Below are 27,449 nucleotides of genomic sequence, written 5' to 3' on the forward strand. Positions count from 1 at the left end.
GGCAGGAAGAGTGGCTGGCCGAAATTCTGTATCATGTCTTTCTCTTGTCTAAGTAGGTCAGCTGACATCATGATGATTTCTTTCATCAGCTGAGGAACCTCCTGGCCCACAGCAGTGACAAAGAAAAGGAAAATACCTTTTATCCATTGCACTCTTTCTCATAAGTGTAGATAAAAGAAGTAGTATTCTTTTTAATGCATTCCTTTATCTATTCAGGGATTTCAGAGATCCTGCATCTACTTACGTAAAAATCAGTTTATAGTATTAATCAGGTACATCTCACCTTGCAACTGCATCATGTTAAAGTTGGGAGAGGAGTGTAAGACAGTAAATGCTTGCTCCAAATGCAAAGCACCAGCCAAGCTGGTCATTGCAACTCTTTCTCTCCTAAATGAGATCATAAAGTCTTTTTCTCTTCCCCCTTATGTGAACTGCAACAGGAGCAAAAACTAGGGGACAGCTAAACATTATCAAGAAAGCCACTCATATAGAAGAAAACAAAACATATAGAAGAAAACATAACATTTTCATGCTGACAAAGGTGAAGAACAGTGAAGAACAGAAACCCAAATGAGATGGTGCCTTTTCATCCTGTCTGAATAGTTTCTTGCAAGACAGATGCTAAGAGAACAAATGACCATGTGAAGGGAAAACCATCTTGGAATTGGGGACAGTTGTTGCTATCAGTTTAACAGGTAATACTTGGCTTATTAGCACTAGTTATGGGGTAAAAAGGAAGAAGTGATATTCCTGGAGCTCTGCACAGATAAAACTGTTATCTTCTGGAAACCCAACTAAGTTATGAGAATGCTACCACATTATTCTTTTTGTTCCGGTGTTGCTGTTCTTCAGGGTTTGAATTTTGTTAAAATTTTATGTTTTCATATAAATAATTCATATTGTTGTATGATGTTCCAATGTGTGGAAAAAACATTGTACTTGCTTTTTTCTCTGTTATTTCTGTTCTTACAGACATGACAGTATATGACTTTAACAGCCTGTTCTTCAATTACACTCTGGGAGAAAAGAGCTTCCTTCTCTTTTTCTACAGCTTTTACTTGTAAGATTCATTTTTTGTCTTCCAAATTGTGTGTTCATCAAAACAGTTGATAATTACTGGTTCCTCTGTTCTGTGGCTGTTCCTGTATCACCCTTCCCCCTCAGTCATTTGTCTTCCAGTTTCAAGGAATCCCAATCTATTTCCCTCTCCTTCCTCCAGAAGCCATTCTGCATCTCTGAACACCCATGCCACCCTTTGCAGTACTTCTTCAAGTTCTGCAATAGACTTCTATAGTGATCTCTTCCTTGATATTCTTGAGAACTGTACACAGCAATCACATGAAGCTGCACAAAAGAGCTATATGGTGGCAGAATGGTGTTTTCTGCTCGGCTCTTGACTTCTTTGCTAATAGTTCTTAATGTTCCATTTACTTTTTTGACTGCTGCTAAGTATTGATCTTATGTTTACATAGAACTGTCTAAGATGGCTCTAAGATTCTTCTTGGGAGATAATGGCTAACTTAAAGCCTGTAATCACATATGTGTATCATTAAGAGTCTTCCCTCTCCCTATATGTAATACTTTACATTTACTGATACAGAATTTCACCCATCATTTTATTACTAGTCAATCCATTAGAGATAATGATACTATCTTCAGCTCTTCTCAGCTGCTTTCTGCTCTGATTTCTCTAAATAAATTGTATTATCAGTAGACTTCAAGTAGGATTAGAATTTAAAGTCATCTAAAAAATTCAAATGGTCTGTGAAATTTAAGGTACAGGTTGGGGGGAAATTCAAAACAGCAAAGTTAGGGAAGATGAAAACACTCCAGTGAGAAATAGGAAACCTCTAGTCAACAGTTCTTTAGAGGAAAAACCTGTGAATTGCAGTGGCTGTCAGACTTAGCACAGGTCGACTACGTTATGTGTTGTGAAAAAGGAAAGCATCATGTGGGAAGTCAAAGGTTAGTAAATTCATCTACTTTGTTCAATGCTGATAATGCACTGCTTGAATGTTTTGTCCAGTTTTTGATATTACAGTTCTAGAAAGGTGTGGACCAATGCTGGAAAGTTCAAGGAAAAGCAACAGGGATAATCAGGGGTCTCGAATACAGGACCTATGGGGAGAAAGGTTTTGTGTTGTTACACAACAGAGGAAGTTACAGAGGAAATCAAGGTGATAACACAGCTATCAAAGACAAGTGTGCTGCAAAGAGGGATCTGCTCTTCATGTCCAACTAGAAAGGATAATACCCAATTTGCTGCAAGAACTGTTTGGAGTATAATTTAGGGAAAAAATCTGGAGCTATAAAGTACTTTTTCAAGAGATTATCAGAGAGTGCTTTGCTTAAGAGTCCTCACTATTGGAGGTGTTTAAAAGAAGGCTGGGAAAACACATGCTACTAGTACATATATGGTTGATCTTTGGGACAGAAAGGTGGACTAGATAATCTCTTGGTGTTCCCTTTTGGATCTGTTTTTCAGAAAACACCTTGAATCATAGATGGGTGATGAAATTCAGTTCCATTTGTGTATTTGCTCTGAAAACAGTTATTTAGGGTGTCAAAACTGAAGTTCTTCGGTCGTGGTCTGACATTATTCAGTTAGTCTGACAGTTGCTGAAATCTCCCCTTGTTGTGTTTTCTGCCAATGCAAACTCAATAATCTAATTAATATTTTGAGGTCAGTTTTCCCATCTCTGCTCCAGACAATAGGTGCTAATGCTGGAAAAGAAAAGGACACCACCAAAAGACCCCAAAGACAGAGCAGGTAAGTTGTTGTCCCCTGCTAGCCTGGGGGGGATATAGCGGGTGTTCTTCCTTTCCACTTCAGAGCTTGGTCCTGTCTTGTGAGCGACAGGGCCACAAGCAGCCCCCTCAACTTCTCTTGTAGTCCTTCCTCAGACTCTTCTGCCCAAGGGTCTCTCATCTTACCAAGGAGCAAGGAGAAGTGTAGGACTCCTCACACCTAGACACTTATTCCGTCGTGGCACCCTGGCTTTTCTACTCAGAAAGGCCAGTGCAGGAAGGAGAGCACTGAAGAGGTGGCCCTAGAAATATGTTATATGTCTGCAACGTGTTGCTGTGAGTGGTAGAAAGTGCCGTAGCTGCAATGTCACAAGGCACAAGAATGTGACCACAATTAATTCTAGATCCAACACATAAAGGAAGACCAAGGGCTGTGCTCCCCAGGCCCCCACCAGCCCTCACGTCTCCCAGCCCTCAGTGGTACTTTTTTGTTACTCATACACAGGAGGGTGGCCTCTCTGCTGAAATTTTTGCTGCTCTGTCTGTCTGCAGGCTTTCTGTTTCCTGGTCAAATGGAAAACAGACCAGCCTTATACAGCTAACGCAGCACTAGTGCTGCTCAGTTCATAAGCATCATAGGCTGGAAACCACTAGAAATAAGTTTGCAATTATGTCTTAGCCAGATGCTCTTCATTTCCCTGTTGCTGCTTCCTGCTGCTCTTTGTGTGACTGCCGCCATGTGAACAGAAACATCCTGTAGCTCAGAGGGAAAGGGCGCGCATGCCTCGGGAACAAGCACTGTGCTATGCTAGTTTTAAATATAACCGGCAGGCTGAAGCACATTAGTCCTGTTAACATAATTAGAATGATGAACTGCCACGTTTGATTCATGTGTCCTTAATCAGATCCTTCCCTTGCTCATCTCTTCTCCTGTGTTCACTTGCCTTCGGAAATCACTGAGTCCCTTGTCACAGCTTTTCAACCTATGCAGTCTGTAGACACTTGTTCTTCAAAGTCTTTAATACTAACATTAAAAGAGTGCAAGCTAGTAAACAGACGTATGCACTTGAAAGGGAATTCCTCTCTTTTGAATATTCACACACATCAGTGCATTCTCCTCTGGAAAATATTTGAGAGTTTTTATGTGAGGCAAATGAATTCATCATCAATGTAAGGCTGTCACGTGAAGCCAAACTTTCATCCAGAGAATTTCCCTTTTCTAACTTCAATGTCACTCTTCCATGGCATCTTCTGCCTCAGAATCTCAAAGCGGTTTACAGCTAGCAATAATTTCCCAACAGTCTTGAAAGATGAAGATTTAGCCTTATGCTACGGGTGAGGAATGTAAGATGCAGTAGAAAACCAACAAACAACACCCTTCTCACACCTCCTCCCCAAATAAAAACAATAAAAAAAAGAAAACAAACAAACAAAAACAACTGCCAGACACAAAACCTCTACACAAAACTTCTGGCTGTGCTGTGTATTTTTCACATTCTGAAGGGTAAAGAACTTTTTGAGATGTAACATAGCTTGGGAATTTAGAAACATCTAGTGCTGCTAAGCTTAAATATAACAAAGTACAAGGCTGGACTCTACAGCAGCAGAAAAGGTTAGGTGTGAAAGGAGGCAAACAATACACACTGAGCAAATAAAATTATTTGGCTACTGCTGACCAGCATCATAAAGAATCCTCCTGGTGACCATCTCCATGGACAGGCCACAGGCCTAGAAGCAAGCCAGTAATGCTGAAAGTTAGGGACAGGGTCTTGCAAAATAATCTGCAATAAGCCATCTGCCAAACTATGTTAAAGCCAGCTGTGGTTAATTTCAGAGTCAGTTTGACTTCTGTGGCTTGCTCTTGGTTACTGAAGTTGTATTTTCTCCTGCAGTCCCCAAGTTTCTCCCAGTCTTTCTGTCTGCTTGCTGGAAGCAGAACTAGAGCAAGGAAGAAACCCCTGAGTCCTATCCTTCTTTGTGCTGACAAAAGCCAGCCACTAGCATGGAGAGACCGTTTTTCATGGTGTGTTACACCTTAATGGGGAGCCTTGGTCTTGCTGTAACCTGTGAAGAGAGCTTGGCCTGTCCCAGTGGGCTGCTGCAGCCAGGAGGGAGGCATGTGACAGAGCAAAGGCCAGAGCTGCCTCCAAGGCCTCCAGGGAAATCTGCTCTTTTCCTTTTCAGGGGAAAGTCTGTTGTCAGGAGAAAGGTTTCAGGAGAGAACAGCATGGTGGCCCTTGTGGTGAGCAGTGTGGGGAGAGGAGGGTGAGGGGAGGTTCTTTCCTTTGCCAAAAGGAAGGGGAGTATGAGACGACCTGCAGACACCTCTGGTGAGCAAACCCATGCCCTGTGTCTGTACTGACGAGGGACAGTGTTGCTCATCCCTACTTAGGGATGCACCGAATTTAGTCCAATATAAACACAGTGGTCTCTGGCCTACCTGGGTCACTGAAGAAACACTTTTCATGGGGTCAAAAGCCATGGCTTGTTGAAGTGCTGCAGACAAAGGTAGTTCTCACCAGGAATGACGGCGATCAGCTCCTGACCCTCCTGAATTTTTAATGGTATTTCACCTGTTAGCTGTGTTGCTTGGTTTTGCATTGTTAAAAAGCCTTGTTGCTTTTGTTATGACTACCATTTTAACTTTAAGTTAGTGCCAGGTTAAAAAGCTCTTCTTGAACTCACGTGCAGACTCAGACACTCAGACACAGTCTCACTGGGAAGATTTTACAGTTTAAATGACACCCCATTTCTGTGACCCTCAACAGCAGCTTCTGCCTGAAAGACACAACGAATAAGCCTCTTCTGTGTTGACATGAGATCCTGAGAGAAATCAGGGCACTGAATGGGAACGCTTTAAAGCCTGTTTACTCTCATACTTGTTTACCTTCATACTTGTAGGGGCAGAAATTACTTCAGTGATTCACTGGGGAATTTCTTTTCAAAATGTGCTGTTTGGTTCACAGTGTGTATCAAAACATAACTTGTGGTCTTCAGTGACAGATGGAAATATTTGTCACAGACTGGCATGAATACCTGCTCTGATATTAATGTTGTACAAAATACAGAAAAGAGTAATGCAAGCAAACAGATGATGCCTATTCCCATATGAACTATTTGACAAAAAAATGCAGATTATAAATAGCCAGAAAATGTGAATTCAGAGGAAAAAAAGAAAGTCACTTTTAAGTTTATGTTGAAGCTTTGTTGTATGGTTAACAAATGTGTTTTAAACTTTTTTGAGAGAAAGAAAAAGACTTCCTCTACAACCAGTACAGAGGCTAGAAAGGAAACATGGTAAAATGTAGAACAAAGCTATATGAAACAAATATATTATCCTTTTTTTTTTTTTAAGAATTTGCTGAAGTACATTTGCTGCTAAAATTCAAAAGGTATTTACATAGGATTCTGCAATTTGAGAACTGAATCTTTTAGTAACATAAATGTATCTTGTATGCAAAATCTAGTAATCCTTAATGGATGTAGTCAAGGCTTCTTGTTAATGGGAAGTTTTAGTTGTCACAGCTGAGTGCTGCCAACCTTATTCTGATGAGACCATACTGAACTTCAGAAGTGATTTGAGCCATGGGAGCAAGACTGAAATTGTAGGATGCTCCTAGCCTGCTCCTGTAGAAACAACTGTATGGGCAGGATTTCTGTATTTATGAGGGAGATCCTTGCCTTCAGTGTTCCAGAGGTGACGCTTGACATACTGTCCAGTAGTACACTGTATATATACTGTATATATACTATATATATACTGTATATATACTATATAGTGTAGGAGTAAATGACAAAGAGAAGATGGGGAAAAGTCCAATCTTTTGTAGATGCCTAGTATGTTCTAAATATTTATTGTGCTGACTTCTTTCTTTGAATGTATTATTTATTTGATCTAATAGAAATCCTCTAATGCAGATGACCTTTTTTTTTTTTTCCTATATATTGTTATTGACACTCCTTGTAACTCCTCAGAAAATAAGATAACAGTTTGATGAAAAATAGAGCAAAGAATGCTAGTATTTTGTCCAGTTTCCAGGGAGAATAACTCTCTTATCAGTTAATATTATTAGACTTTAGAACCTGCAATGTTTATTCTTTTGATAACCTCACAAAATACAAATACAAAAAACTTGTAATAGCATTTGCTACCGAATTCTAGTAGTCTCTGTTTTCTTAGATTATAAAGACAAACAGCTAGGTTGTGTGTACTAAAATGTGCAACATAAGGGTGAGCATGACTGTGAGAATTTGTAGTCCCACTGATATGAATTAGTTTTGTTCTTGCAGCTTATGGAGAGACTGGAATGGTGCTAACCTGGAGGGAGTCAGCTGATGGGAGGTCAGGCTGTGCAGGGAGCCTCTGGAAAGGCACAGAGGTTCAGCTCACCTATGACTTCAGCAACCCAGGTGGTATCTCAATGGTAAAAATCTTCGTTTATGCAGCGCTGTTCTATTTCTTCTAATTTCTTTTAATTCCAAAAAGCTCTAGATTTATTTTTACCTTTTCCTAATTTTAGTATTGGAGGCATCTCCTTGCAATGTCTTCATCCTAACAAAACTAAATTGATTTCTTTTTCCAGACATTACTCAGTGCTCTGACCGCCTACGTTTTCCTCCTTCATACAGTTTATCCAAGATCCAGGAAGTAATGAGAAAAAAAGTTAGTAAAACTGGTTTAATAAACAGTAAGTGTGCCCATACACTGATAATGTCATTATTGCCATTTTGTCCTTGGCATTGCATGGGTACACAGCAAGTATGTATGATGGACTGGTACAGCAATGGACTGATGATGGACTTGATACAGCAAGTATGATGGACTAGTGTCCATCCCTTTCTCTCCAAGCATATAAATGATAAATGTGCTTTCCATTTCCCACTCCCTTTTTAAAGAAAGCAGAATTTTATTCTGACTTAGCCTGCTGTACAACCTGGGACTATAAAAGCCTATTGCTGTAATTCAAGCCAATCAGAAACCTCTTATTGAATTAAGTGGGACCAGGACCAGGCTCTAATAGAATTTTCTGCAGAGGTGCAAAGAGCACAGTCCAGACAACGGCCAAAGGAGTTCACTATTATGAGAAGTGCTGTCAGACTAGAAACAGATATAAGTCCTTAATGACTATGCAACAAATATACATCCTGAAGCACTGCTGAACTTTTCCAGTGGCTGTAAGGTGCTGGCAATATATTGTGCTAATGAGAATAATGCTTCAACCAGGTTAGGAAAATAGGTATGATATTGTCACATACTGGATTGTACAAGCCTTTTGCCTATGTTTTTCTCCTCTGATGTGTTAGAAGGTGAGAAATAATAATGAGATACAATGTATGCTTCTTTTATGCTACTTGAAAGACTGGCGATCTGAGAAACAGTGATAAAACTAATCTAACTCAATTTGGCCTACCAGAACTGAGCCTGCTGTTTCTTTTTGCAGCATGATGATAACATGCATAAATTGGACTGTGTCTTCATTTGGGAATAAAGTTGATGTGCAGGGGAAGAGAATAAGAGAATAATAATAGTAGTAATGACAATAATGTAGAATCTCATGAAATGATGCCTGGCACCCAGTCTCCTCTGGGTACAAACATTTTATTCTCTTAATTTACAATAACTCTGTTGAATATAAATTGCATGACTTGATCTCTTTCCCTTTTACACTACAGCTGATGGAGCTGTGAAGGCTATATGTAATCTGTACAAAAATGTACATATGTCTGCATATTTTTGCCCCAAATAATCCAATAGTTAACTTTATTAGAATGAATAGTTAATCATAGTCTGTTTCTACATCACTAAGTGGCTTGCAGAAGACAGACAGTGATTCTGAGGTGCTATTTCATGATTACTGTATTACCAAATAAATTCTTTAAAGAAGACACCGTAAACATATCTATGAGAGGATTACTATCTGGCCAGCATGCCTGAATAATAATAATCATGAAGTATTAATAGACATTATCCCAAATCTATATTATATGCTGCAGTAGTTTAATTTCCTAGTTTTATTACTGTCATTATGTTTCACAAAGAGAAGACTCATATTAAATCTTGCTAGTGATGGTCTACTCAAGCTCTGTCTCAAAAGAACATACAGGGTTTAAGAGTCTCTAACTCAATAATTTCAGTTAAAATAATTGCTCACAAGAATGACTCTTAGAAGTATATCATCCTATCTAGAGTCTAGGCTAGTTTATGGGCATGTTTCTGTGGACAGGTGTAAGCAGATACAAGTTCATTTCTCATGGTCCTGAGTGGGCTGGCTGTGAACCAGTCCTGGTCGGAAAGCTATTGAGTGACACTAGTGAGCGCCTCCTCCTGGACTTGTAAGTCCTGTTCAGTGATGTGGTACTGGCTACTTTAGGCAGCTTCAGGCTGGACTTGCTTGTTTTTTGCCAGTTGGGCGTGTGGGCAGAAGAAGTTGTGTTGCTCTGTCCTCATCCAGAGAGGCATATTCTACATTCTTTTGAAGTGTGCAGCAGGAGGGCACATAAACATATTTCCTATGCATCTTTTCATGAGCTTTAATGGAGCTGTGTGGAAGACATAAAGACTCACTGGGGGAAGATCTAGTTAACAGCCTACTCTTGCTGCTGTGCAGGGATGAAGCTGTGGGAAAACACTCTGGTACTGACAAAGTGAGTGGTAAAGATCCTGTGATGCTGGCAGAGGCAGGATTTCACCTGCGAGCCTTATCCTGCACACTTTGTGCACTGTGTCAAGCTTATCAGAAGCTTCACATGTCAGGACTGGGTAATTTAGTGAGCTCATGATGTCATCCTTCTGCTGTACTGGTGTTATGTCTCATCAACCTCATAAAGCTGTTAAGACTCCTGCAGACAGCAGGCGACAGAAAGATCAGATACAGCAGCCTTGATGCTGTGCTACCCAAGTGAGCTCAGGCAGCAGGCTCAGAGGAGAAAGGTGATGGTTCAGCAGTGCTGGTGGTGTGTGGTGGGCTGTGCTGGAGGATGGGATCAGCCGCTTTTCCCAGATTGACGAGTTTGGTACTAGGGCCAAATTAGTTTGGAGGGAGGGCTTTTCAAGAGCCCAGAGAATAAATGTGATGCTCCAAGGTACCTAAGGCAGCTCTGTCCATTCAGAGAACTAGGTGTGGTGGAAAATTTCCTGGGCACAGGGGGAGAAGTAAGCGAGAGGCAGAGAGGAAGCAAAAAAATGATTTTAATATCCATGTACATTTGAATCTGTCTGGTGAAGTCTCAGCTAATACAGCAGAATGAAAACAAAGTGGTCAAGCTCTCCTGTTGAACTTATTGGTCCACAGAAAATACCCACTTGGACTATGTTATTTTTTTAGATGCTATTCAAGGGTCAGATCTTCATGGTAAATTGTACTTTTAGTCTGATAACATTGTTTCTAGACTTGCCAATGGTTGGGAATTTGCTTGAGATTGTCTAAGCCTCACATATGTAGTATTTTTGTTCTAATAGCATAGTATAGCATAAAATTCTGTAGTACTGGTGACCATTTAATACTGTCAGAGGATCTCTTATGGCCAAGTATGGTGAATGTTGCTAGTTGAAAATAAGGCTGTAATCAAATCCACTTAGAATCATTATTCCTTTACATTTTTTCTCACTTCTTTCCTAATTCAGCTTGAGTCTAATTACTGTTTCAAGCTTTTGTAAGAGTTTTAAATGTAAGAACAATTACTGTGATAACAGTTTTAAGAATGTTTTTAATCAATGATGGCTTATAAACAAGGCATCGCTAGTAGGTCAAGGGAGGTGATTGTCCCGCTCTACTCTGCGCTGGTGCGGCCTCACCTCGAGTACTGTGTGCGGTTCTGGGCACCACAGTATAAAAAGGACATGAAACTGTTGGAGAGTGTCCAGAGGAGGGCAACAAAGATGGTGAAAGGCCTGGAGGGGAAGACGTACGAGGAACGGCTGAGGTCACTGGGCCTGTTCAGCCTGGAGAAGAGGAGGCTGAGGGGAGACCTCATCACAGTCTACAACTTCCTCGTAAGGGGGTGTCGAGAGGCAGGAGACCTTTTCTCCATTAACACTAGTGACAGGACCCGCGGGAACGGGGTTAAGCTGAGGCAGGGGAAATTTAGGCTCGACATCAGGAGGGGGTTCTTCACAGAGAGGGTGGTTGCACACTGGAACAGGCTCCCCAGGGAAGTGGTCACTGCACCGAGCCTGTCTGAATTTAAGAAGAGATTGGACTGTGCACTTAGTCACATGGTCTGAACTTTTGGGTAGACCTGTGCGGTGCCAGGAGTTGGACTCTATGATCCTTAAGGGTCCCTTCCAACTCAGGATATTCTATGATTCTATGATTCTATGATTCTACTTCAGATGACTTTGTAAGAAGGAAACTGGGAGAAAATCTCAAAATCATTCTCCATAAGCTGCAAGCATATTGTGTGTTTAACAGCAGACTGCATATGGTCAGTGTCATTAAATTCATTCAGTTTGTACTATCTTCCAAACAGAAACAAGATGACAATAAGGAAAATATTTTTTTTTTTTTGAGAAACAGGATATAAAATCAGCAAGTCATCACTGCTATTTTGGAAACTTGGAGAGATAATTAAGCACAGAATGTAAAGAAAAATAAACCTTGCCTGCATTGCTGTGTTTCAATGGCCCTTTAAATAGGAAAGTGTTCCTAAATTTCCACTAGTCTCTTACGGGTAGGCTGTTGACTTTCAGGAGCAAAAATTAATTTTACTTTTTGAAGGAGAATAAAGATTTCAATTCTATATTGAATTACCACCATGGAATTTGAGTCTATCTCTGTGAGAATTGTTTGTGCTCTAGCATTTCAGTCTAGATCAGAATCCTTAATTATATAATATTATTTATTCTTGGTCACTTTAGAAGCTCTGGAACCATATAAGAATTCAAGAGCTCTACTAAATCAACCAAATGGAAAGCTGACATCCACTGCAATTCTAGCAAAGTAAAAATACCTCATTGAAATCTTTGTTTCTTGATACAGGTTGGCACGCTTTAAAAAATAGGTTAATGAGATATTTCTTCAAATATCTGTCTGTGCCTGGGGGGAAGGTTGTCAAATTAGTTTATCTGGTAAAACTTGTATAGCTGAAAATGCTGATGAAAGGAGATAGCTTTTTTTTTTCTTTTTTTGTTTTTCCTGTATTAATGAGTAATTGAAACTGAAGTGTGTTTTAGTATTTGAAAGGTGTGAAGACACTTAAAATTTTCTTCCTTGACACAGAAGATGTCTGTTTAAAATAAGTTTTTGATGTGAAGCCATCTCTGTGTAGTGGGAACAGGTTTCCCTTGCTAAAGGAAACTAACAGTATCAAAGCAACTGAGAGTCTTGCTAGACTATAAAGACTGGGCAAGTTCATTTGCAAAGAAAGAGATACAGAATAAACACTGATGTCCTGGGTAGAACTGTCCAGACCTGGACTGTCAACCTGACAGCTGGATGCCTCAGCACAGCTGTACTGAAGACCCTATTTTTCACTGTCACAGAGCTGGTAGGATTCCCATTTCATATAAGTTAGAAATAGTACCAGGGAGGAAAGGTTCATATTTACATTAATTTGTAAACAGTTTACAGCCAGCATCCAGAAATTAGGTTTGGTAGTCCTAACTCCAGCAGGAAATCCTGCTCGTTGCCCTTTCTGCATGCCATCACATCACATAAGTGTCCTTTTACTATTGCTTCAGGTGAGCTGAAGCAGTACTGGGGGGATGATCAGTGAACACAGATGCTGGGGATCAGACTAACAGTTTTCCTGGTCTTACCTCCTCAGAAACACAAATATTTGCTGGAGTAGAGCAAATATGCTTGAGTAGAGTAGGCTCTCTCCGGTATGTCCACATCTCTCTTGTACTGGGGTTCCCAGAACTGGGCCCAACACTCCAGGTATGGCTTCACCAGTGCTGAGGAGAAGAGAAAGATCAACTCTCTCTACCTCTTGGCAATACTTTGCTAAAGCAACCCAGGATGCCATTGGCCTTCTTTGCCGCCAGGACCTGTTGCTGGCTTGTGTTGAACTTGGTGCCCACCAGGACCCCCAGGCCCTTTCTGTAGAGCTGCTTTTCAGCTGGGTGGCCCCAGCATGTCCTGGTGTCTGTGGTTATTCCTCCCCAGGTGTGGGACTTTGCCTTTCCCCTTGTTGAACTGCATGAGGTTCCTGTAAGCCCATGTCTCCAGCCTATCACAGTCCCTGTGAACAGCAGCATGACCTGGTTTATTCACCACTCCCCCCAGTTTTGCGTCTGCAAACTTGCTAAGGGTGCCAGTTTTCAATCTACGTCACTGTCTGCTTATCCAAATCATACTTTATCAATTTCTGTGAGAAGCGTAAGGGAGACGCTGTTGATACTGAAGTAAGGCAGACAACATCCACTGCTCTGTCCTCATCTAACAAGCAGGTTACTTGTAGAAGTTTCTCATGTTGGTCAGGAATGAATTCCCCTGCGAGAATCCATGCTGACTACTCCTGATGACTTTCTTGTCATTCATGTGCCTGGAAATGGCTCCCAGGTTTAACTGATCCATCACCTTCCCAGGCTTTGTGCAGGCAAAGTGAAACAAAGACCAGTTCCTCAAACCCTGCCCTAAGACTGTCCCTGCTTGCCGCAAGCACTTACTCTGCTATATTTAAGAAACTTTTTTCTTACTCATTTGTGTTTTTGGGATGAAGAGCCTGGGGGACTGGGCATGTTTCACCAGCACTCAGTGCCACTCAGCTACAGCGGGGGTGAGGTAAGGCAGGGCTGGAATGTGCCCACTCTGAATTCTCTTCTCCCATTCCTGTTCAAAACTGACTTGTAGTTTTGAGATGGGTGAATGAATAGGACAGTGATAATATAGAAACCCCCACAAGGCATAACCTATACTCTCTAGAGCCACTCACACTTTTTGTACCTTGTAAAAATCATCCTGTAACAAGTAGTCTTTCTCTTGTGCTACTCCATTGCTTGTAATTAGGATACAAAATGTTCTACAATCATTAATTTGTTTCTTCTGTTCATATCCTGGCAGGGCTCCTACAAAAATACTGGCTTGCATGCGTGCTGGTTAGAGAAAATAGCCTGTTTAAAAACAATAGGCCTTTGTAAGTCAGGACACCTGCTCATGTTGAGGGCAGACAGTCAAGGCATCAATCTAATAAAGCCTTTACCCATTGTGAAGTCAATTATAATGCTTCACCCACTGACACAGTAGTCATGAGAAGCAGCTCTCTTTTTGTACTCAAACTTGTTATTATGCTGGCAATAATTTCCCCACTTGTTTCTTTGTCTGACTGTTATTTTCAGAAAAGTAAGTTATCTCTGTTATTTTCAGACAATTAATCCTAAAGTTTTGTTGATTACAATAAGCAATAGTCTCTCTTCACTTAGCGACACTATTTTCTGTATCAGATGTTGGCTGAATAGAGAGGCACAGTTTGGGATAAGTGATTAACTTATCACCATAAGTGATTAACCTGCTTTGCAGTTAAGACAGAGTTAGCATCCTTACTCTTCAACAAAATGTTCCTCAAGTCACAAGAAACAATAGGGACTTTAAATCATTAATCTGAAATAGGGTGCCTAATGTGTTGCCTGCCTCTTATCTTTTGCAAGGAGCACCACAAAAACCTTCCAGATTTTCTGTATAGTGATTATATTTTTAATCACAAATAAATAAGTAAAATGTGTTCAGCACCAAAGAATTATCCTTTAGATCAGCCCTTAATTTGTAAAGTGTATGAAAGAGATTGTGTGACTGTCAATATTAGCAATATTTAAGTGAGACAAATTATATCCAATTATTCATCTGTATTATATTCTCTATTTTTCTCAAAAGCTGAAAGGTTACAGATTTCTTTGCACTTCTTGCTTACATGAATAATAAGTGATGTTTTGTGAGGTGCTTTAGGGCACTATTAATAATGTTTTTATCTCTGCATACAGCAGACATATAAAACAAATGTATTAAAGATTAGAATGTTATGTGGGGGGGATCTGAAGCCTGACTTTTGCAGATAAGTGATCCAGCCTAAGAATGCATGTTGTTTCCCTTTCAACAGATGGGAGAATGCAGATTTAGAAATGAAAAAGCTGTTTATATAATTGGAGCTTTAAATGCATCTTTTTGAAGATATTATTTGTATGCATTTTTCCATTAATGTTTGGTAAAGTTCCAGTAGCTATTGTGGAGAAGTTCTATTTTGCTTGTTGTCTGATTTAAGCATATGAAAATACTGACAAGAATGGATCGCTTCCTAAAATTTGACTGCTTACTTCACTCAGACTGTATGTTGTATTTCATCAAGTCTAATTCTCCATAGCCAATTCTGGGATTTCCTAACACATTCTGTAGGTAGGTGATAAGATCTAATTCCTTAAGATCAAACACTATGTTCTTACTGTTTCTGAAAAACTAGCACACACTTTCTTGGACCCACTCAAGAACAAGTGGAGAGGTTTAGAAAAGTTATTGCTTCTGAAAGTTCCTCTCTGCTGAGTAATAACTCCCAAAGAATTTAATAGAATTTTATTGCAGAGCTATCTACCAAAAAGCAGAATCTACTTTAGCATTCTGCAGGTTTTCAATACAATTTATAAAGAATCATTTCATTTTCATCCTGATTATGGTTTCACAGTAAGTACAAAAGGTAAAGCTTTCAGTGTAAAAGGCTGAGATTGTTTATGCAGTCTGGAAATAAAATTTTCCAAGGAGCCACATATGTAATTTTAACATAATGTTGGTACACCTTGAGATAAAACTGCCTCTGGTGGGCTGTACTCTCCATTCACCTGTTACAAAGAGCCCAACTGTTTCTGTTTTTGTAGCTCTTTGCTTTCCTCCTTGCTTTTTCACTCTCAGTCTCCACCTCCCCAAATCTTTGCTGTGGCGCAGACCCTCTGTGACTACTATCTTCCGAAGCCTTATCAGCTGTGGGAGAAGCAGCTACTGGAGGAACCATATGGGGTTTTCAGATTGGGGTCAGGGAGGGAAGGTTTACTAAATACTGTGTCTTTGCTGTCAGAATAAATGTAGTAACTGATGACACTGATTTGTGAGAGGACTGGTGTAACCTGACAGGTTGAGAAGTGATGGACAGATATTGGTGAAATGACACCCACTGTCACTCCCTCTGGGCAAACACGCACTGGACTGCTTTATAGCATAGTCTATACATTCAGTTTTGTTTGTGTTTTAATTAGGAATTAATGAACACCTTAGTTGGTGTAGCTGTTATTGCTGGAGGTGTCTGTGTTAAGAGTGTGTTTTGGATAGTGTTTGCTCTGCAGAGATGTACTGGAAGTGCCTGTTCTGGACAGCTGCGCTCCTGTTAATGGCCAGGCATTCAGAGCGCCCTGTGATCTCATGCTGCTGTGGGCAACAAATGCTGATAATTAATGCATACGCTATTTAGGAGTGAGGTGGAGGAGAAGAAGAAAAGGACCTAGGGCAAGCCTATCTGTAAAACATTGGACTACTGGCATATGGAGTGTTCTTCATCTCTGTTACTAGCACTTCTATAACTGAAAACACTTTGCTTCCTGATGCAAATCTAGGGTAATGCTGTGCAAGTTAATGGTGTTACTCTGTATTTACACCACTGCACAGAGCGCAGAATTCATCTCCTTGTACTTAATCATCCCAATAATAATGATTTATATTATAAATTCTATCACAGTTTGCACAGAGACAGATGATCAGGAACGGATGCCTTTGGATATTAGATGTGGAATGAATATTTATCATACCAAAATCTGGACATTTTTATATTAAATAGATGGCAGTAAAGCATTGCACAGTTTATAATCCTAATTAAATTGTTGTATTTTTAGTATGGAAACCTTGAAAACTACAAGCCTTGGTGATCTATGATGAATGATGCAATCATTTTTGTACTGTAGAGTTAATGTCTTTTCTTGCTGTGCAGTGCTAATTTAAGGAAGGTTCACTCCAGACAGTATAAAATTCTACTTCCTTTCCTTTCTAGCATAGAAATACAATACCAATAAGATGACAGTTTTCCAAAGTACTTTAACCTTTTATTTGTATGTAATATAGCAGTAGTATTTATTTTATTGTGGGTGGACTGTGTCTTTCTTTCTTTCAGGGAAAAAGAAAAGTAAGTTTTCTATACGAAATAATACTTACACTTACTTGAGTTCTCTCAACTATTCAACACTGCATAGCAGGGAAAAATATTGCACTTGAAAATCAGCCAAGGAAATAAGCAGTTATTGTTGTCTGGGACCACATAACAGACTCAAAGGCAGACTTGAGTCACCTACATAAGATACTAGGATGCACAAGTCTTCTGATGAGTAGTACCTGCCCGCTCCTGGAAATGCCTGAGCACATTGCTGTATTGTCCTCTAACATAAAAGCTGCCCAGGTTCATCTGTGATGCACATTTTGCCTGTAAATCTGTCTGAGCGCCTTGGTCCCTGGCTCCAGTAGGAGCCCTACAGATGTCCAGATACAGGATGGGGAAGTCCTTAGATTTTCTGAGCCTTCCTATCTTGTGGCCTGTCACAGAGTATGGTCACAAACACACAGATAATACTGCATTTGCAGTGCCATGTCTGCTTTCATTCCTAAGCAGACAAGTGAAAAGCACCCCAATGCAGAGGAAAATAAGAGACGTTATAAAGTTATGTTAGAAGTTATATAACTTCTCTGACTTTGGGACCAGTAGAAAAGTGTACAGGAACTGGAAACCAAGTCAGATAAATAAGAACAAGGGCAGAGCTGCAGCATAAGCTTAAGAAAACAAACAAACAAAAACAAAGTACAAAACAACACAAAACTATCAAGATACCATGGAGTCATTGTATTAGCACATTAACAGTCAACAGAAGAACAAGGGAAGAGTCGCTTCACCATGGAAGAAAGAAAAAGAGTCACTGCCACACAAAGGTGAGAAGGCCAAAGTTAGTGTCTTTTGACAGTGATCTTTAACAAAACTTCAACAACAATCAGAAAGCCAGCATAATCTGTATTTTACTTTAAGGGAAAACAAATCAGCATGTAGCAAGGAAAGATGGATTAGTACTTAGGTAAGTAGTGTTTTCAAATCACCATCATGTGAAACTGAATTTTCCTTTAAGAAGTGGCTGCAGCAGTCTCAGAGCAAGCAGTAATTATCTTGGGGGCTGGTGAAGATTTTGTGAGGCAGTGGAAGGATGAACAGGTACAAATCTATCTTTAAAAAGAAATATAAATGAAGAACTGGAGAATTGCAGATCAACTGTCATTGTCTTCACTTCCCAGGGAAGAGTCTGTAGAAAACAATCAAAGAACCTATTTGAATTCAGAAGAAATCCAGGAAAACAGTCAACAGGAGTTTGCTAAGAATGAACTATGTCTGCAATCTTATGTGACACTGCAGGAGGCTTTTTAGTAGGGAAACCTAGTAGATGTCATATTGATAACTGTACAAGTGTCATATTGATATTTTGGTACTGTCATAGGATATACTTACATGGTGTGTGGACATAGTTCAGATCAACCTCTTTAATGTGTATACTCTCATATTTGGAAAACACTCATTTGGTTATTACTGTAGCATTCATTTTCAAAGTGAAGAGAGACCAAGTGCAAGGATACAGCTGCAGGGAACAACCCGGAACCCAGCACTACTTAAAGTCCTGGATGGTGGGCTAGAATATAAGAGCTATATCCAAACTCCTGCCAGCACAGCATCCTTCTACAACAGAAGCCACTGAAGAGATGTCAAGGAAACAGGCTAGCAGAGTAAACATCCTTGGTACTTTCCCCAGGTACTCTCTCAAGCCTCATAATTTATTTATTTATTTTTAACCCTGGGGAAACATTGTGAATTTGATGTGGTGTGTCTACTTAAAACTCTTTAATGGATCTCTCTTTAAAGTATTTGCCCACTCTTCCCCTGAACCCCGCTACAAGTTTTGCATGATGGCATACATTAGCAGGGATTTCCAGAGCACTGCTACCTCTGGCAGCAAGAGCAACGCCTTTCTGTGTGGTTTGGATCCCATTCCTCCTGAGTTTGCTTGACATTCTTATATTCTGAGAAGAAGAACACTGAAGAGGTACTTTTGATGAAGCAGCTATGTACCTTTGACCATAGTTATTTAGAAGCAGATGGAGGTGAAATAAATGAGCTCCTTCTGAAGCTGCATTTACTTGAGTGGCTCTAAATGTTTGAATAAAGGTGTCCTACATAATGGTTTCCTTGTAGTTGGCTAAGCTACTCCATGGTTTGTCTCCTGTAACCATGAACCATGAAGACAGGGAAGTGTTACAAGGGTTAAGACCATATACTATACTGTTGTCATGTTAACAATGGATGAGTTATGCTGTGTGTGTATCAACTTGTGGATTGCTGGCAGGGCAGCCACCTGGAGGAAAAAAGAGGACCATTATGTTTTCGTTCAATGTCTTTCAGTAGAAATATACAGTTTTTCATTAAAGCAAAGTTCAGTACAGTTTTTCATTAAAGCGAAGACACAACTTGACTTCCTTGTGCAGAGAAATACTACATAGTGAGGGAAATTCCTTTCAAGGATTTATCAAGTTCATTGTCTGACTTGTTTTATTTTCCTGGAAAGTGGTAAATAAATGAGCAATATATTTTTATTTTCCTGAAAAGTGGTAAATAAGTGAGCAATCTATTTTCAGGAATGAGAAGCTTTAATTATGCAAAAGCTAAGATCATACATGTTCAAGAACAGCCAAATTGGCTAAAGCAGCCTAAGAAAGACAACCATGTATAGATTATCTGTGACAATGAAAATACATGAAGTTTTTTATTTTATTTTTTAAGGAATGTAATTTAAACATTCACATAAAATAGTGAAATTCTCATGTCCACCAACACTATCCATACACTAGTCTTGACAATCATTAATTTAGATACTTTAGAGGAATAAAATCCCCCAAGATCATCACCCTTACAAGATTAATGAATCCTAGTAATTTTCTTGCTCTGAGAGACAAATAACTCTACCATATGAACTCGGAATTTGTTCAGAAGTATTGAATGTTGTCCATATCAAGCAGCTTTTGTTAAACACTGCACTGCTGAAAATATGTTTTTCAATCTAACAATTTAAAATTAGAGCACAGGTGAAGTGGGAAATGGTACGGACTTCAGATTCTATAAGAAGGTCAGCTGTCTGACTCATGAGGATAAAAAACAACTCCTTTATATTGCACTGTGGACTGTGTCTGGAACTTCAATTGTATCAAGCCTAAATTTTTTTTTTTTTCACTCAGTGGCAGTGTAGGCATGCTGGGTGAGATCCTGTCTTGCTGTGTATCAAGGAAAACCGACAGAAACGTAGTAAGGGATTATTACATTTTTACTTACCATATTTTTTTCTATAGGACCTTAAACATGTTACTTCATTAGCTTGTCAGTCCCCATACACATTCCTGTAGGCAGAGAAATTCTTTGATTAGCAACAGGAGTACCCACAGCACTGAAGACATACTCAGAATAAGTAGCTGAAGGTGTGTGGCTGGGGCACTTGCCCAGCAAACAGTTAGGGCTCGCACCTGTGCTTCCAGGTTCATAGGAGCCATCCAAGCTGTTTTAGATGAGATGGTGTCACAACATAGTAAAAGAAGCCCCCACATTAATCCTGTTATATCTCATACTTCCTCCTGGAACTGTGACAAGGTGAAGAAATTACTTTGATATCTACCTCTTCTGAAGTCTTTCCAAGGTCTCATCAGCATCGGTTTAAAGGCAAGTAATAGCTGCTCTGCTGCTCTGCATTTTTTCCTGATGGCTACTTTTCTGATGTTTTCTCTACAGAGAGCTTGTAAAATACAGTACCTGCTGTCTTATTATGTTAAGTTCATCTTGACAGTGGCTAGGCTAACAATCTCTTCTAATTGGTATTTTGCAAAGTTCATTATCTTATTATCCCATAAATAGTTATGTGATCAGTTATCTGTGATTTGCTTAATATAATTTGGGTGACATTAGTAATGAAGTGTATCACCTGCTTGGAGGAAGGAAGAAAGTCATAAGCACATCTCCAAATGATCTGGAATGACTAATTTTGCAATACCATCCACACGTTGGGATATGTTTCACTTCATCTTGTTACAGTTTTATGTGTGTTACCCTGTTACCATAATCCCTTAACAGGTTTATAATCTGCCTGGTTGATGCAGATGGAACCAAGCTATACTTAATTTAACTTAATGTCATGTTTATCACATCTTTTAGTATTGTCCCTAGAAGGAAGATCAAAGCAAGTAACTCAGTTTCAACTTTGACTTTCTGTTATTCTTTGACACCAGACATTCTAACTGGTTAAAATCAGATGACTGATCTTGTTACAGCGACAGCTGGACTCCTTAGCATAAACTACAGGAGAGGAAAGCTCCGTAGACCTTTACTTGCAGTTGTTAACTGCAGTTTCTGAATATTTAGGGAATTAAGATGAAACTTTCTCAAAATAACTTCTGTGCTTTGGAACATGTCTGGAGACAGCGTTTCCTGGGCTTTTTATATAATCATGGCATAAAGTCTGTGCATGTTGCCATTTGTCTTAGCAGTTGAAGAGCTTAATTTATACCCTGATTGATGGACAGAGTGTTTAGTGTGTAGGCAAAATCTAGTAACACATAAGGGGAAGCAAAGGTCTGCATGGGGTGGTTTGGTGGGAGAACAGGGATAGAAACCACACTGAGGAAACTCTCCTGCATACAACCAGTATTATGACTGATTCCTTTTCTGAATCAAAAACTAATCCCTTAATTAGTCTGTACTCTGTCTTTCCTATCTGGAAATTATGGGTGAAATACTCCTTCATGGTCTTCTAACAGAGATTTCTTAGAGGCAATAAAAGCAGTTAGACATCAGGCAAGCCAGTGCTTGGGCAAGAAAGAGGTGGTTGCACTTAGTCCAACTGATGTAGTTAGAAAAAACAAGCAAACAAGTCCTAGAAATATACATAGATATATACTTACAGGAATACCACATACAGAATATATACTTACACACATGCATACATATATACGTATTTATTTGCACACATGTATATAAAGAAGAAAAATATAAATAAATAGCAATCTGTCAGGCTAGGTGTAGGTGGAGACCAAGCTCTGAGTTTAGCTGGTACTAAAAAACGAGACAGTTTGGAAAGAAGGATGTTTTGTAGAAGAGAGATATGGGAGGTGTTAGCATGGGGACAGCCAAGGAGCTCATACAGTTCCTGGAGATGTATGGGAGATGGATGGGTAACTGTTGCATCTTGGACATGATGAAGTTAACTGCAGGTGGTGCCTGAGAAAAATTGTGGTGACCCATAAAACCAACATTAAGCTGAGTCTGTGATTTTTAGTGTGCAGTCAATTTATGAATTTTAGTTCGCAGATGTGCCTTTTGAGGCTGTTTGTAAGTATGGACTAAGACATCAGGCTGCCTTCCCTTTAGTCACTGGCTACGTCTGTCCTTTTCAGGTTGTGCGAGTTCATTTTAGTGGCCCGACAGCCGCTCAGTTTCACTGAGCCTGTTTCTGTCATGTTGCAGCAAGGGCTGACTGCTCCCCAAGGGAAGGTGAGCGTGGAGCCGAGCACAGTGACAAGGCAGATGGGAGTAGGGGCTGCAATGAACAGGAGATGGGATGCAGAGTGGCACATCTGGGTCAGGAGATGGGCCAGAGACAGCCCAGGGTACATGATATTTTGGATGTGGACTCATGAATTTTGATGTTTTTGTTTTGGACAGGCATTTACTGTTGCTGAGTGGAAGTGCTGGCAAACTTTGGGTTACATGGCTTGTTCTTGGACCTTCTTGCATATGTGTATCAAGGCTATGACCATCTTATGGGAACCTTTGACAAACCACAGTATAGATCCTGAAAGAGGAGAATCAGTGGCAAATATCTAATGGCAAGTGACTCTGAGAGAAAATGCTGTTTGAAATAGTACTCCCCAGCAGGCCACGAGTAGGAGTCAGTTAACCAATTTCAACAGCTTAAGTCAGTCACTCTTACCTGTGAGAAAGGCTCTCACATATTAGGGGTTTCTGAAAGGTCTTGGGCTAAGCTGGCCTTCAGGCAGTTGTTTCTGCTGGGGCTTCTGTTCTCAGCTTTCTCTTTCGTTCAAGACAAGCAGTGTTGCCTTGCAGCATTCATTATCTACTCTACTTTGGCCAACATGCAATGGACATGCCCGTCACACTAGGTTGAGTGGGGCCAACCTATTGCATGGGAAAAGCTTGCACAGCAGAAGGCACATTTCCCTGTTCACTGGTAAAGAAAAGCCCACTTAAAATGCCTCAGTAAGCATACAGAGGACTCCATTTTATGGATGGTTGAAATATAAAATAAAAAGCCCTTACCTGTGAAATATCTTTATTGAATTCTTGATGGCAGGGTCAAATGTATTTTTTTTAAAGTAGTGTTTAAAAGAGATTATAGTTTTGGAGCATATTTTCAATGTTATTTTCTTCTTTTCATAATTTCCAAATGTACTCTTCAATGGTACTTGCATGTTATGAAGGCTAATATATACTTTTCAAGTTAATAGTTGATAGATGTGTGTAGAGCAAGTAGTTTGCAATAAAATATAAGAAGATTTTACCTGTTGCAGACATACAGGAACGTGAAGCTTGGATTAGGCAGTTCTGGAGCTCACAGCTTCTGAAATACTGGGTTTTAAAAGCAGACTTGTCCAGTGTTTCGAGAAACTGTTTTGAAATGTGCCTGGAAATCTGGCACTGCTGTTCAAAAATTACTTTCCTGAAGCAACTATAATAATAATAATAATAATTTTTTTTTTTGTAATTTCAGAAACATTTTGTTGTTATTGCTTTATCCTTGTTAGCAATGGAAATAGAGAGCTGAGAGGTGTACTTCTTCCCATGTATCACTAACAGAATTACCAACGTAATTTTGGTTAATGGCAACTCTAAAAATCATTGCAGTGAAGGGAGGAAGAAAGATGTTTGATAGGTGGCACAATTTCAGTGGAAAACCTGTTTGCAGAACTCTATCTGAGAACACAATTTACCCTGAAAAGACTGCGCCCACCATTACTGTCAGTATCTAGATTGGGGTGCTACAAGAAGGCAATTGTTAATACAGCTTTATTTGTAAACCAAGCAGGAATGAAGAAGATTCTATTGGGCAAAAGTAACCATGGAACCATTGTATTGTTTTTACTGTCATTTCCTGACTAACTTTAGTGATACTTGAGTACTTGTATGTGTGGAGTGAATAGCGGTGAGTCTTGCAGCCATTCCATAGCACTCTCTGATAGTGGATCTTGACAAAAGCAGCTCTCACTATTTGCAGAGCTGTTTATCAAGGCTCCCTGACATCAATAACAATTATTGGAAACACACAAGGCCAAGTGTTGAGGTGTGGCTGGAGGACCACTTGTTTTTACCGCATTAGAAATTGCTTCCCATTCCCGTGCATGCCTCCATACACTAACAGCATTTAAACACTGCTCTTACTGGGGGAATGGTTGTATTTTGATTGCTTCTATTAACCACAAATATTTTAATACAGTGCCCAAATGGTCAGAGCAGCCAGGACCAGCACCTTCAATGGCAGGGGGCACTCAGTTCTGCTATCTGAGCTTTCAGAAGACTTCTGAGCCTGAACCTGTGGATCTGCGAGCCCCAGGTCACCCAACTGCTGCCCTGTTACACTTTCTCCCCAGCCAGGGAAGAGTGTGCTGTGCCTCAGACTGCTCTTCCAGACATCACTTGTAAGAAGACATCACCATGAGGTGAATAAAGTACTTTATCTACAAGGTGTAGCAGGTACAGTGCGGCTAGTTTGGTGGCCCTTGCCTCACACACACTGACAGTGCAATTCTGAGCAATAAACTTGAGCAGGAAGTAAATCAGTTCGGGCTGTTACCACAGCAGGCCGCTGTCTGGCACCTCTCTGGTGATTACAGGACTGCAAAAGCCATAGATCTGTACTCAAAAACCAGCTTCATGTGAGAATAACTGGTTCTTTTCTCTTCTGGGACAGAATTACATTTTGTGGCTGTTGACGGAAAAGTTTGTTTTGCAGTAGGTTATCCAGACAAAAATTGTTCTGTTTTGGAACAAGCATATTTTTTCCTGTTCAGTGGAATTTATAAAATGGAATTCTAATTCTCAGTTGAGTGATGTTTAATTACATTCTTTTTTACAGACTGAAAAGAACTAATAAACTCTATGGGTACAAGTGATACAAAGTATCTTTCTCATGATGTTGGAATCATCAAGAAAAGGTTATTTTCTTCCAGCTCCAACCCACAATACACTGCTTCTGTGCCTAAGATGGAGATATTTTCTCCACAGCCTACAGTGAAAGAGGACAGCATGTGTTTTATGCTACTCTAGTTTCTTGTGATGCCCAAAAGTAACGTATACCAGATGCTTATCATTTTTATTTAAGCTGACATTAAAGCTTCATGGCAAGAAAAGGTCCGTAAGACTAAATGGCTGACCCACATATTAAAGCCATATTTTTTTCCAATTAGTTTTACTTATATTTGGATTGTAACTTAAATTACAGATGTAAAAATCAAGACAGAAATTGTACACTGGATGTAGAACCTCTTCAATATGAAATTTTAATTTTTGAGGCAGAAAATATAGACTACAATTAATACTACTTTTTCTACGTTCACTTGATCTGAGACACAAATTACTACAGAAAGCCACTGGTCTAGTTAAAAAAAATCTAAAATCTTTGTTTTATTATGAAAATCAAAGCATATTTTTTAAAAGAAGCTATCTACTTAAACTTCCGTTTCTAAAGATTTGCTTTATTTTGAAGAACTATTGCAGTAGAGGTGAAAAATGTCACCCATTGGCAATACTGCTCATAAAACTTCTTTTCCAAAGGTAATGATGGCTGTATGTCCACACATGGACAATTTTATCAGATTTGATAAATTTGATAAAATCATTTATTTACATGCAGAGAGGGACTGGAATTATAAGTCTGCTACTATGTATAAGGCAATGATGGCACTTCCCAGAGAGATTTTCATGCAGGTAAGTCTGCCATGTGCAATACTGCAGACTGGAAAAATTAAATCCTATTGGTCTGGAATGATGAGGAAGGTGAAGCATATATATATATATATATATATTTAAATTTTTAGAGAGAAAATCTCCTCTGTGAGTTTAGGGTTGAAGGTGACTAGGTTCTAGCATTAGAGAAATTCTTTAATTCTAAAGTTCTTGTGTTGAATGTTGAGTTTGCTGTCCATGGTCTTGCTGCAATTAGATATGACACTGAAATATTATACTGTATTTGCAGTTTTGGTAGCAGGCCTTCCACTAGGGTATACTTCATAGCAATAACAAGATATTTAACTTGATGACATTTATAATAATGATTTGTATTAAAAAAAACATGGGTGTGTGTGCTTTCTGTTCAATCATTTCATTATTTAATCTTGTTTGTGAAAGAACAGTCCTAAAACAGATGCCATTATATTAGTAGACGTTTGTGTTTCAAAAGACTTAGTACACTGAAGGAAGGACTCTGGAATAATTTAGATAATTATATTTGAAATCCATATTCCTCCAGACTAAGTTCTGGTTTGGGCCCATTGTGGAAATGGATACTTCAGATTTTCTTACAATGGTATTGAAAGTAATCATTGAATACTGTGATTAATAACATTTTAGAGTATTTATATGCATTTATATATATATTGTTTAGTAAAACCCTAATATCTAGGAAAGTTCTCCAGGAACGAGTTGTCTTCTAGGCAATCTTGGTTCAAGGGAGGTCAAATTCGTGGTTACTGCTTTCTGGTGCAATTGGATATGCTGATTGGAGACTGCCCTCTACCTCTCTTCTCGTTGAAACCAGGCATTGGAACAAGATGGACACAGGAGTCTAGAGGCTAAGACATATCCCAAAAGAGAAAATCCTGTTTTTCAGCACTCCAGGATTCCACGTATGGTTTCCATTAAGTGTTTCTGGTTTCCATTAAGTGTAGTGTTTTTTTTTTTTTTTTTTTTTTTCCAACATAATATATATTACCAGGCCTGGGGTGTCAAGAAATCAAGTAATTTCTTCCCCTCCTTATCTCTTGTGCTTCTTGATAGTTAAAAGAAGCCCCTGCAATACTAAGAAGGCATGATGCTCATCAAAGCTGGCACATTGGCCTATGTGTATATACAGCTAACAGCTGTTTTACAGCTGTTATTACGTTTTGATTTTTATTTAGTTTTGGACAAGATGGCACATATTTTAGACATAACTCCTTAATGCTTCTGAGATCACTCTCTGTAATACTCTAATACGTATTCAGAGCTCTTGGTAGCATTGCAAGTACTTTTGACCATAATCAAAATTGTGATGTAGTGTGAAAGATGTGCACCTAAATAAAAGCTGCTTTTTTTTTTTTTTTTAAAAAAAAAAAAGGATTGTTACTGTCTGTAAGTTTTCCAAGTAGAAAATGTACAAAATGTTTCAGGTGAGGATTGCTGTACAATCCTAGAGCAACCTTAAAACCACATTGCATTTCCATTTAAGAATGAGGGATTCACAGCGTTAGATTCTGGAACAAATTGCCTGTTTGACGCAAAATGATGCACACTGCAATGATTTGCAAAAGCAAACCTGTAGACTGCAGAAAAGTGCTAAATACCTCATGGATTATTGAAAATAGATGAAAGTAAACCTCCTTTGTTATTCAGTAACAATGTGATTTTTCTTAGCCTGGCACTTCCTGGCAAATTCTCCTCCTGACTCTAGGCTTATA

The 27,449-nt window shown here is 39.3% G+C and overlaps 1 long non-coding RNA gene across 1 annotated transcript in view; it reads left to right on the forward strand.

Moving 5' to 3' along the window:
- Positions 1-27,449, forward strand: part of LOC308185621 — a 222,785-nt gene that overhangs the window by 26,068 nt on the left and 169,268 nt on the right. Inside the window, exon 4 of the long non-coding RNA XR_013943519.1 lies at positions 2,709-2,770. This is a non-coding gene — a long non-coding RNA (uncharacterized lncRNA). The remainder of the gene's footprint in view (positions 1-2,708; positions 2,771-27,449) is intronic.

Source organism: Anser brachyrhynchus (genome assembly GCF_964034855.1).
Source record: "Anser brachyrhynchus genome assembly, chromosome: Z".
NCBI lineage: Eukaryota > Metazoa > Chordata > Aves > Anseriformes > Anatidae > Anser > Anser brachyrhynchus.